This window comes from Pseudorca crassidens, chromosome 9 (genome assembly GCF_039906515.1).
Source record: "Pseudorca crassidens isolate mPseCra1 chromosome 9, mPseCra1.hap1, whole genome shotgun sequence".
Lineage (NCBI taxonomy): Eukaryota > Metazoa > Chordata > Mammalia > Artiodactyla > Delphinidae > Pseudorca > Pseudorca crassidens.
The window spans coordinates 85,324,536-85,338,173 of NC_090304.1; the positions used below are offsets into that span (position 1 = coordinate 85,324,536).

A 13,638-nucleotide genomic window follows, 5' to 3' on the forward strand; every position below is an offset into this window, starting at 1 on the left:
GAATTGAGCTACAGAACACCCAGATGGTGTCTGGAGAGTGGGAGAATTGATTGTTAATGTGGAAAATCCACATATTTGGAGTCAAAAATGTTCTGTGGGTAAAAACAGATTCTAGTAATCCGTGTTGACAAAAATTAATCAATAGTCACTCTAAGAAAGAAATGGGAAATTTTATTCAAGCCAACTAGAGGATTATAATCCAGGAGACAGTCTTTCAGAAAGCTCTGAGGACTGTTCTACCCTTAGAGGTCAAAGCACAGTTACATATGTTTTTGAGACAAACAGTTATATGTCAAATGACATACTGACAGTTTACACAATCCAGATCAGCACATACAAGGTGAATAGTGGGTCATCATGACCCTCTTACAAGATTGAAAATGAAGGTTATATCCTAAGGAGTTATCAAATAGTGGATCATCATGACCTTTTACAAGATTAAGAAGGCATATTATCTCCTAAGGAGGTCTAGTTAATGCAGATGCACAATACACACTAAAGGGGAGGGCAGAGGCCCAAATGGCCAGAGAAAATATGTTTAAATTTTCTTGTCTTGCCATAAAATATGGATTTTATTTCATCAATTTCCCCCTTTTGATCATTAATCTTTTGAAAGAAAGCAGTAAGAGACCAAATATTTGGTCCCTTGATGCCACGATGGTTGATTACCTGCCCTGCGTCCATCATGTTCCTCACTGTCAGGTCTTAATAGCCCAGTGCTTTCTTGTCTTTCAGGGGATTGTACCAATAAGATGTTTGGCAAGGACTAGCAGTCAATTCCAAGTTGTCCAATAGGACTTATGCTAATTTTACCTTGCATGTGCATTGTGCATGTTCACTGATGTATAGAGTACTACAGATGTGATCAATAGTTTCAAGTTGTTTAGATATTGTCTTGGTAGGAGTAGGTGATATACAGTGTGTAAGGCAAGAATCTATAACTTTATAAGTTACATAAACAATAATCAAAATTGCCAATAAGAGTAACAATGTCACTAATAAAGGTTTAAGCCAAGATCCTCCTAAACCAAACCAATTTTCTAGTATTTCACCTAAACTGGGAAGAGGATCATTTAGAGTGGAAATTGATTCTTCATATGTGGCATAAGATGAGTTACATCAGAAGATATATCAGGTATAAAACCCAACATTCAGCATGGATTATAGCACAAGTTTCCCCTTGGGAAATAGAATATCAAAGGCCATGTGATTCTGTAGGATCACTTTTTCATCATGGAAACTTCCAAACTGAGCAAGCTGATAACTTGATTACTATCATTCAAAGCTGGCTGAGTACATTTTGTTAAAGCTTCTATGTGAGTAATAATATCTTCTCTTCCAAGTGAAGGAAAAATATATCATGGCCAAATGATCATAGCATTGGAAAACTGATCAAACCCAGTGCACTTGCATTAAAGTCAGATTGGAGGCCTACCCCTAGGTGACCTTGAGACCAAGGGGAACCAATTGTTCATCTTCCTAACCAACCTGGGGAGAGCCAAGGCCAAAATTTGTTCCATAAGTCCTGGGTCCTGTTAAGAGCCATCCAATATTTAACATCTAGTGAAAAGGAGTATTTATGGCCAGGTTCAGAACATGTGCCATTAACTGGCCAGGTAAGAGGGTCTCACTTAGTGATACTGGTGGCAGCAGTATCTTACAGAGTACTAGAGTTTCTTTCTTCTAAAATAAAATCTGTAAGGGCAATCCAATTAGAGCCTTGAAGAAGAGAAATCCACAAGTAACCAGTAACCCAGGAGTACTGTATGTGGCCCATCTCATCTGATCTTGGAGGCCAAACAGAATCGTGCCTGATTAGTACCTGTATGGGAGACTACCTGGGAACACAGGGTGCTGGATGTAGGCAATTGGCCACAAACCCAGCAACTGGATTGATTTTTGAAACTCACCTATGATTTCTTCCAAGGAAGAAATACATTTGGTTCATAAGCAAAAGTGTGAGCAATTATCAAAGTAATTAGTGTACAGGCCTGATCTGGGATCTTGTGTCAGCTGTCTATTTCAGACGTCCTGGTCTGGTAGTGTTGGTCTTAGTTAGTGGAAGTTGGGTGTCAGAAAAAGGAGCTGCAGTTCAGGAAAGGAGACCTGATATGGCTCCTTCCAATGTCTGTACAGAGTTCTTTATCTGATATGTTTTCCAGTTTGCATAATCTCCTATCTGCAGGTCATGAGGCATCTGATATTCATCCAAAGATAGATTGCTGTGATAAGCTTTAGAAACAAACTTAGACTATCCTTTTAATAATTCAATTAAACTTTACAACAATGTAACATAGTAACAAGGAGCCAACTGGGAAGTGAGTCTTAGGCAGTAAATACAAGAAACCTCAAAGACAGCAACAGTAGAACTTAATGTCCACTGAAACGTTCACTTTTTTATCTCTAAAATACCCTAATTTCTACCAAATATGGCCAAATTAAGACTAATTTGTGGACTTCCCTGATGGCACAGTGGTTAAGAATCCACCTGCCAATGCAGAGGACGTAGGTTCAAGCCCTGGTCTGGGAAGATCCCATGTACCGCAGAGCAACTAAGCCCGTGCACCACAACTACTGAGCCTATGATCTCTAGAGCCCACGAGCCACAACTACTGAGCCCATGCGCCACAACTACTGAAGCCCCCGTGCCTAGAGCCCATGCTCTGCAACAACAGAAGCCACCACTATGAGAAGCCCGTGCACTACAAATAGTAGCCCTCGCTCGCCGCAACTAGGGAAAACACGCGTGCAGCAACGAAGACCCAACACAGCCATAAATAAATAAATAAGTAAATGAAAGTACATTTGTTAAAATCTTTAGGGGTTTCCCTGGTGGCGCAGTGGTTGGGATGCGGGGGACGCGGGTTCGTGCCCCGGTCCGGGAAGATCCCGCGTGCCGTGGAGCGGCTGGGCCCGTGGGCTATGGCCGCTGGGCCTGTGCATCCGTAGCCTGTGCTCCGCAATGGGAGAGGCTGCGGCGGTGGGAGGCCCGCATATCGCAAAAAAAAAAAAAAAAAAGACTAATTTGTTTGAAAAATATTCCTGACTTCAATAAACTTGGTCTGATTATTTACATAAGTTGATCCTACAGGCTCTTTTATATTGGCTGCACTGCATGAAAAGACACTCACCATCACTAATTATTAGAGAAATGTAAATCAAAGCAACAATGAGGTACCACCTCACACCAGTCAGAATGGCCATCATTAAAAAGTCTACAAATAAGAAATGCAGGAGAGAGTGTGGAGAAAAGGGAACCTTCTTACACTGTTGGTGGCAATGTAAATTGGTGCAGCCACTATGGAAATTAGTATAGAGGTTCCTCAAGAAACTAAAAATAAAGTTGCCATACCATCCAGCAATTCCACTCCTGGGCATATACCCAGACAAAACTATAATTCAAAAAGATACATGCGCCGGTGGGGCGGGGCCAAGGGCGGGGCAACTGAGGCGCTGCGTCACTCGGTGCAGTCGATGGTGCATGTGGGGGGTGGGGCGGGGGATTGCCTGGCCGCGTCCCCAGGGTCACGTGGTGTGCAGCACGCAGAGTCCTTCAGTCGGTTGGACCCGGAGCGGAGCAGCCGGAGCGGGGCTGTGAGTAGAATAAAGGCAGCCTCCATTGATGACTGAAAATGACAAAGCATCCACCTAACAGACGAGGAATCAGCTTTGAAGTGGGAGGCCAGTTGGAAGCCTGGGACCAATTAAAAAACTGGTATCCAGCTCACATAGAAGATATTGATTATGAAGAAGGAAAAGTACTCATCCATTTCAAGCGTTGGAACCATCATTCTGATGAATGGTTCTGCTGGGAAAGTCCTTATTTACGCCCTTTAGAGAAAATACAGCTGAGGAAAGCAGGCTTACATGAAGAGGAAAGATCATCTGAATTTCAAATAAATGAGCAGGTCCTTGCTTGCTGGTCTGATTGTCGTTTTTACCCAGCCAAAATCACTGCTGTTAACAAGGATGGACAATTTTTATTAAAATGGTGACTGATCTCACTTAATATGGGGAAAATCAAGTCAAACTCATAGAAGAAAAAGCTACAAGGATATACTGTACAGCACAGGTACCTACACTGTGAAATTTTATGATGGAGTAGTTCAGACTGTCAAACATATTCATGTCAAAGCTTTTTCGAAAGATCAGAATATTGTGGGTAATGCTAGGCCTAAAGAAACAGAACATAAAAAGTCTTTCATCATCTCCTGATAAAAGACAGAAGTTTAAAGAGCAGAGAAAAGCCACAGCCAATGTGAAGAAAGACAAAGAGGACAAAGCCTTAAAGACAGAAAAGAGACCCAAACAACCTGATAAAGAAGGAAAGTTAATCTGTTCTGAAAAGGGGAAGGTGTCAGAGGAGCCTTCTCAAGAACAAGAAGGAAGATAAGAAGAACATTTCAGAAAATGACAGAGAGTATTCTGGAGATGCTCAAGTGGATAAGAAACCTGAAAATGATATTGTGAAGAGTCCATAAGAAAACTTGAGAGAGCCAAAAAGAAAGCGAGGCAGACTCCCTTCCATAGCTCCTACTGCTGTGGATTCAAACTCTCAAACTTTGCAACCAATAACATTGGAATTGAGAAGACGGAAGATATCAAAAAGAAGTGAAGTCCCATTAAAACGTCCTCGGCTTGACAAAAATTCATCCCAGGAACAGTAAAAAAACTACTCGGAAAACACTGACAAAGACCTATCAAGGAGACGGTCCTCCAGGCTGTCCACTAATGGGACCCACGAGATCCTAGATCCTGACTTGGTTGTATCAGATTTGGTTAATACGGTTACTACTGATCCTTTGCAAAACACATCATCCGGTACCAAGGAGTCTGAAGAAGAAGAAGCCGGGAACATCCTGATCTGCAGCTGTGGTGTCAGCCTTGGAAACAGCATCTGGCGGAGGGGAGATCTCATTCCAAACACATCCATGTCACTGAAGCCAAGAGCAGGGAGGAAGCCCCAAGCTATAGAACTTTGAACGAGGCGGTGGAGAAGCCTCTGCCCCTGCCCTTGCAGAAGCCCCGCACCTACTACCCTGCTGTGGAACAGAAGCTGGTGGTGGAGACCCGGTGCTCTGCCCTTGACGATGCAGTCAACCCCCTCCACGAGAATGGTGACGATTCCCACTCTCCGCGCCTGCGCTGGCCTCTAGAACAAGACAGGAGCAGAGGGGACAGTGACCCCAAACCCAGCTCCCCAAAGGTGAGGGAATATGTCTCCAGAAAGGTCCTACCTGAGGAAGACCCCGCTCGGAAGCTGCTGGACAGAGGCGGAGAGGGGTTGCTGAGCTCCCAGCACCAGTGGCAGTTTAACCTGCTGACGCATGTGGAGTCTCTTCAGGACGAAGTTATGCATAGGATGGACTCCATTGAGAAGGAGCTGGACGTGTTGGAGAGCTGGCTGGACTACACTGGGGAGCTGGAGCCCCCGGAGCCTCTGGCCAGCCTTCCGCAGCTCAAGCATTGCATCAAGCAGCTGCTGATGGACCTGGGCAAGGTGCAACAGATCGCACTCTGTTGCTCAACATGAAACTGGGCACCCCCACACTAATGGGGGAACAATCCTGGGGCACCTGCAGGAGGAGCTTCACGTATTTAAATAAATAAACCTAGCATGCCAAATGCACGTGACACTGACTGACTTCAGGGATCTGGGCAGGGGTGTGATGGACTTGGACAAAGAGGCCGTTTTGGCTGCTGGAAGGGAGGGCACTCTGATCTTGAAGCCTACCAAGAAGGTAGCAAATAGACTCTTGGAATTCCCTTCTTCTGTGCACATTGTTGAATGGAGAGTGAGTCTTTTTGCACAAACTTCACTTGAAATCGTGCCACTGATGATAAATGGAATGAGAGCCAAAAATGTTTAGTCGGAAACAGTTGTAAATTCAACTTGCAGCTTATTTAATTGACTTTTCTGTCAGGTTGGGGCACATGCCAAGCCTTCTGGTTTTCTGCCTGGCATGGATTTAGGCAGCAGGCATCATTTTCATTTTTCCAGCTTCGTGGGAAAGTCGTGACTTCACCATTCTGTGGAGGTTGGGAAGGAGCAGAGGCCTTGGCCACCCTGCCTTCTTAGAACTCTTCATTTTCTCACTACCTCTGTTGCATGACTTCATGGTACCGGGGACAAGTTTTGTATGCTTTCACCCCAGAATTGGCTGGGTTGTGTCTTTTGTAGCAGAACCCATACAGCCCGTGGAAGAAATAGAATCTCACTGTAATAAGAATCTAGGAGGAATTCCAAACTGAAGCAGGCAGGGTCTGGAACCCAAAGGACAGCACTTTCTACCCATTTCTTGACAGCTTACCAGTTCTATTTAATGTCCAACAAATGGTTCCCCCAAATTTGAACTCTCACTGTAAATATTTGTTACAAAGAATGTGGTTTGGGGAATTACCTTACTTTGTATTGTTGTAAACAAACCAGATTCTACATCTGCTGCCGCTTTTCTCCTTCCCCGAAGGGTATATGTTCAGTAGTTGGCATTTTCAGAATTGTTTTAATATACTTTAACACTTTAAATTTCCTGTTCGTATTATTTTGTGAGATCAAGGTGATTATGCTGCTTAAGGTCCAGGTACAGTTTGTACCTTTTGAGACAATATTTGTTACTCTTCCAGATTATGGTTCCACATGTAATTGTTTTGTTTTTCCTTACTAGGCAAAGTTAAAGAAAATGTTCCATGCTTTGAGGAGTGACCCGTTTTACCATTTAGTTTTCCTATCACTAAAGGCAAAAATCAAAGCACATCTATCCATTAACACTCACAAGTTAATTATGGGTTTATGAATCTGTAATGTTATATGCTGCAAATATTTACTATGTAAATGTGAAGTAGCCAATATCTCAATAAGCAATGAGAGTATCTCCGGTGACCTTTGGGATGGTTAGGCTTTAAGGTACAGGTCATTGCGGTCACAAAGCCCTCTGTACCAAGATCTGTTTCAGGGTATGCTTTGTCTAGTAATTTAACTCACCATTTGATATAAAATGAATTTAGGACAAGTTAACCTGCTGTAGCTCATCCATCAGAGGGAATACATGTGGCTATGACATCTGTAATAAAGCTGACACAATTCCTCTCTAAGAGGTTGTTTCCCATTGCTAATATTGGTGTTTCTGGTGTGGGAAGAAACGCTCAAGGAGTATGCATGGCATCTATGTTTAGCATAATTTATCAGACGGCCACATTATAAGAACTGTGTGAAGCTTGTCTGAAAGGGGAAGAAACAGGATGATTTTCTGTAGCCACAACTGTGAGGTACGGTGACTTATTAGATTACTGATTTTTCTTTCCTGAAAACACATTTGAGCATAACTTCTGGGGAAGCTGTAACTTTAAGGGAGTCAATCTCATGTCTTTTTCAAGATGAAAGAAGAAACTGAGTTACCCTAATTTTGCCAAGTGGCCATTATTGAGTTTACTGTATGCTTTTTGTAAAGGAAATAATCCCATTTCACTCATTGTGACCTTTGTCCTTAGGGAAGCAGGGGGTGACTCCAAGTTCTGATAACCCCTGTGTGCTTCCCTAATTTAAAGCTATGTTGAGGGGCTCCATCCCCAATTCCTGGGTCAAGTTGAATTAACCCCAGGCTGGAGCACTGGAAACTGTTATTTGCAAATATTACTGTTAATTAATGTTACCATTTAGAAATATGTACACTACCTAAGTTTTCTTTTGAGAAAAACTATCCACCTATTAAAAAAATTGCCTTGGACTTCCCTGGTGGCGCAGTGGTTGAGAGTTCGCCTGCCGATGCAGGGGACACAGGTTCGTGCCCCGGTCCAGGAAGATCCCACATGCCGCAGAGCGGCTGGGCCCGTGAGCCATGGCCGCTGAGCCTGCACATCCGGAGCCTGTGCTCTGCAACGGGAGAGGCCACAACAGTGAGAGGCCCGCGTACCGCAAAAAAAAAAAATTACCTTGACAAAAGAAAGAAAAAAAAAGATACATGCACCCCTATGTTCATAGCAGCACTATTCACAATAGCCAAGACATGGAAACAACCTAAATGTCCATCGACAGATTAATGGATAAAGAAAATGTGGTATATATATATATATATATATATATATATACACACACATACATACAATGGAATATTACTCAGCCATAAAAAAGAATGAAATAATGCCATTTGCAGCAACATAGATGGACCTAGAGATTATCATACTAAGCGAAGTAAGTCAGAAAGAGAAAGACAAATAACGCATGATATCATTTATATGTGGAATCTAAAATATGACACAAATGAACATATGTACAAAACAAAACAAACAAAAAGAAGATTCACAGATATAGAGAACAGACCTGTGGTTGCCAAGGGGAAGAGGAGAGAAAGGATTGGGAGTTTGGGATTAGCAGCTGTAAACTATTATATATAGGATGGATAAACAACAAGGTCCTGCTGTATAGCACAGAGAACTATATTCAATATCCTGTGATAAACCAAAAAGGAAAAGAATATGAAAATAAATATATGTGTGTGCATGTGTGTGTGTGTGTGTGTGTGTGTGTGTAAACTGAGTCACTTTGCTATATGGCAGAAATTAAACATGACACTGTAAATCAACTATACTTCAATATAATAAAAAAAAAATTGACTGTGCTGGACCTTTTTATAAGGAATCTCAAATTGCAGTTTTAAAGAAAGAGAGAGACAAATACTGTATGCTAACACATATATGGAATTTAATTTTAAAAAATGTCATGAAGAACCTAGGGGTAAAACAAGAATAAAGACACAGACCTACTAGAGAATGGACTTGAAGATATGGGGAGGGGGAAGGGTAAGCTGTGACAAAGCGAGAGAGAGGCATGGACATATATACACTACAAAACGTAAGGTAGATAGCTAGTGGGAAGCAGCCGCATAGCACGGGAGATCAGCTCGGTGCTTTGTGACCGCCTGGAGGGGTGGGATAGGGAGGGTGGGAGGGAGAGAGACGCAAGAGGAAAGACATATGGGAACATATGTATATATATAACTGATTCATTTTGTTGTAAAGCAGAAACTAACACACCATTGTAAAGCAATTATACTCCAATAAAGGTGTTAAAAAAAAAAAGTCTCTCAAGACCAGGAAAGCCACACCAAGGGCTTGCCATCAGATTCCACCTGTGAAATCTATAGATTTTGGTGGATTCCTCTGCTTGAGGTCCCCAAAATATCTTAAGATTCCTGCAACTGCTAGGAGGTAGCATTTTTTATTCATCTGATAAGGCTGCTGTTCCCAGAAACCTAAGAGTTTCCAATTTCTGAAGGAATCAGGTAGAAAGAAAAGATAAATGTTTCAGTTCTACTTACAAAGATATAATTTACCAAATTGCTGTAAGTCATAATAGCTTGAGGGGAATGGTTTCCTTATATCTGGAAAACACATATTAAAATGTCATATTTCAGACAAAATGAAAAAATTATAACCATATTTATCAGTTCACTCAGTTTTATGTGACTAGTCCTTGATTTTTATCCTTTGTTAACAGCTTCATGAATCCATCAGATTTTCTGCTAGAATTCTTTAATTTCTTACCCAGTTCAGTGGTATGATCTGAAAGTTATCAGAAACCTGTACTTGTCAAAAAGTCCTTTCTATGAATCTTCTTAAAGATGAAACATTTTTTGCAAAAGCATCAAAGTAAAGCAGTAACTGTCTGTGAATGACAAAAGACTTTTTGATTACAATGCAGTTGACAAAGAAACTTGGTAATTGCTGTGGCATACAATATTTTAAGATAATAACTAGAATCAGTAGCATTTTACCAGGACTTATTCAATTTTAGAAATTTTATATAATTTCTAGAACATCTATATTAATGACATTTACCCATATCTTAAGAAGGTTTATCACCACACACTTGACAATGCTTACCATGTAATTTAATGTACCAAATAAGGTTTATCTTTCTTTGATAAGAAGAAAAAACCCAATTCTCTTGAGGTGTTCCAGGAGTCTTTGGAAAAACCTCGAAGTTAGCTAGAGGTCAAATGAACTTCAGTTAGAATTTGATTTTGGGGAAGTTTGTCAAAAATATCAAAAAAGTTTCAGAACACTTGGTTGAATAAGATGATAGATAACTGTGGAACAATATTCACTTAACCAAAGTGACAATAAAAGATTTCAAAACAAATACAGAAAGTTAAAACAGATTACTTAGAAGCTAAAGAAATTTTACAATCTGTTATCAAAAGCAGATTAATACTCTAAGAAAACTTTGTCCTCTTAACAGAGAGAAAACCAAATTCAGGCTTTATACCACTTTACCTTTAATATTAAATTTTATTTACTCAATTAAATTTATTCTAATCTTAGTCCTGACCACACATAGGATTCCTTTTTAAAGTTTCTTTTTTTTTTCTCATAAACCTAGAACTTTGTAGAACAACTTTGTATATCCATATAAATTTGGCCCTTATTTTCTTTCCCATTTAGAAATAACCAGATTTAGGACAAAATTACTTTATTTTCCCTTGAAAAAATGTATTTCTGTTCCTTATACCTTCTTTTTCCTTGCATACAAAGATGTTTTACTTATTAATTTTAATAGTTTTAATTACATATTTTAATTAGAATTCTTAACCTTAAAACTGAGGTTTTGGGCTTCCCTGGTGGCGCAGTGGTTGAGAGTCCGCCTGCCGATGCAGGGGACACGGGTTCGTGCCCCGGTCCGGGAAGATCCCACATGCCACAGAGTGGCTAGGCCCGTGAGCCATGGCTGAGCCTGCACGTCCAGAGCCAGTGCTCCGCAACGGGAGAGGCCACAACAGTGAGAGGCCCACATACAGCAAAAAGCAAAAAACAACAGCAAAAAAAAACAACTGAGGTTTTAAGTTTAATTTTCTAGTGAAAACTGAGAAGCAAATAATTATAAACTGTCATACCAGCATTTCTTGACTGGCAAACCTATGAACATATTCTGTAACATAATTTCTTTCTTCAGTGGGGTACAAGACGTGTCCAATGAACACAAACATCTTTAGTTTTTCTCTAGTAAGCAAAAGCAGGTAAACTTAGTCTTGCTTAGCAATTAATGTTCCAGTATCCTATTTGGAAATGATCTGGATATCCAATGAATTCTCATCATTTAACTTAATTTAGCAGTTTCAACTTACCAAAAATCTGGAGAAACTATTTTAAGTAGACAGTCCTAAAACATAATTATTCCCAAAGTGTTCACCTAAAATGTCTTATCTCATTTACATTTAATTTACTTAAAAGTTTCATCATATCAAGTTATTTTTCTTAATGACAAATTTTGTGCCAGGAATAATAAGATCTTATTTCACTTCTAGTAAAACTAGGTACAATAAAATATTATAATTTATTATATTATTATATATTATACTGTATAATATTATACAAATATTATACTTTTGATGACTCTAAAGACATGTCTGTATTAATTAAACCAACAAACTTAAAGTTGTTTTCATTCAATAAAACTTAATCCTAGATCATATGATCCTGAAATTCATTTGGGTTAATTTCTTTTGAATTTCTGAGTATTTATATAAATGCTTAATTTCCTTTAAGATCAATTAAATAGAGTTCTTTTACAAATTAATTTTGACAATACTACACACACACACACACACACACACACACACACACACACTGACACCATAGTTCCCATTGCAAAACTTCAGCCATGAATCAGGTACAATAATACAAAATCCATTAGTTACAAGTAGGTTGAGTTCAAATTGGGTTTCTGGCAGATGGAACAAATCAAAGTCACCTGTTTAGATGGCTAAACCATTTTTTACTAATATTTATGGAGAAGACACTTAAGATTTGTCCTAGTCCAAATTACCTTCCCCCCACCTTTTTTTTTTTTTTTTTTTTTTTTTGCGTTGGGTCTTCGTTGCTGCGCGCAGGCTTTTCTCTAGTTGTGGCAAGCGGGGGCCACTCTTCGTTGCAGTGCTCGGGCTTCTCATTACGCTGGCTTCTCTTGTTGCAGAGCACAGGCTCTAGGGGTGCGGGCTTCAGTAGTTGCAGCACACAGGCTCGGTAGTTGTGGCCCGCAGGCTCTAGAGCATAGGCTCAGTAGTTGTGGTGCACGGGCTTAGTTGCTCCGCAGAAGGTAGGATCTTCCCAGACCAGGGATCAAACCTGTGTCCCCTGCATTGGCAGGTGGATTCTTAACAACTGCACATGCCAGGAAGTCCCACATTTTCTCCCTGTTATTTTTTCTTTTGATAAGAGTTACTTTCCTGAAATTTGCATTTTAAAAAGATGACCTAGATGAGAGTTCCTGGAGAAGACCAGGTAGAACATTTGCATTTCAAAGGCATAGGGAGAGAAATGCAAGTTCCTCCTAGGAAGAACTTTTGTTCTCTTAAGGCCAGATTTATTTTTCAATACTTATAAGCCTCTTAAGATAAATAGGGGAGGTTTGGGGAGTGGTAAAAGGATTGTTGGGCTTTGGATTGTTTCTGGAGCCACCCCTCTTGTCCTGTAAAGACTAGATTTGTAGAACCAAGGCAACTGTTTTTAATTCCTCAAAGAATCAGGTGGCCACCTCAGTGACATCAAAGGACCAACATACCCATCCACCTACACTGAAATTTTTTTCCCCCACTCATTTAGCCTAGGGGAGGCCAAAAAAAAAAAAAAAAATCCTATCAGGCTCTGAATTTCAGGTGTGGTTAGGAGTTAAGTTAGACCAGTATCTTCCTATCTTGGTAATCCAATTACAAAAATTTTTGAGGATCCTCCCTGGGTTTAAGAAATACTTTAACTATTCTTTACCTATGGCCTTTGATCTGAAGAAGCTAGCTTACAGCTTCAGGTGGTCTCATTTCTAAAGGTAACTGTTTGAAAGTCTCTTCAGAGTGGAAGGGCAACTCAGAGAGGATCACTAGAATGAGTACTCAAGTAAAGGAGGATAGAGTGGAGCAGAAGTTATGTCAGTCTTAAAGCTTTTTGTTTGTTTCAGGTATCTTTTATATTATTAATCCTTCAATGAAGCTATTTTGGAATTTTGAAGCCTTTGGGGGCTTCTGCATACAAATTAAAATAGGTACAATAGTTTAACTTGAGAGCTCTCTAAATTTTAACAATTTAGATGTCTTTCCAAGTCAAAGAGTTCAAGAAGCTAGCCTTACAAATATTTTTTCCTGTTAATCTAATTTTAGAAAAGAGAAAAAGAACTCTTACCACTCTTGTTTCCAGTAGACAATGCAGGCAGAAATCCAGGAGATTGACTGACATGGTAAGAACTTAACCTTCTGCTTTAATTGTGCACACAAAAATCAGTTTGGGAATGCCAAAAAAAGCCCCACCTTGACTATTTCAAGGCAGGATTACCTTTAATTCCCAATTAAGTAGGCACTTGCAAGCATACATAAACAGCTGGTATCCCCATAGGTGTCTGTCCATCAGTGGACTGTTTGGCTTTTTTTATTTTTTTAATTTATTTTTATATTTCTTTTTTTTTTTTTTTTTTTGGCTGTGTTGGGTCTTCGTTTCTGTGCGAGGGCTTTCTCTAGTTGCGGCAAGAAGGGGCCACTCTTCATCGCAGTGAGCGGGCCTCTTCACTATCTCGGCCTCTCTTGTTGCGGAGCACAGGCTCCAGACGCGCAGGCTCAGTAGTTGTGGCTCACGGGCCTAGTTGCTCCGCGGCATGTG

At 40.3% G+C, this 13,638-nt stretch overlaps 1 pseudogene; it reads left to right on the top strand.

Annotated features, from left to right (window-relative positions):
• Positions 1-3,632: 3,632 nt before the first annotated feature.
• Positions 3,633-7,735, top strand: LOC137231168 (PHD finger protein 20 pseudogene; annotated as a pseudogene).
• Positions 7,736-13,638: the final 5,903 nt, after the last annotated feature.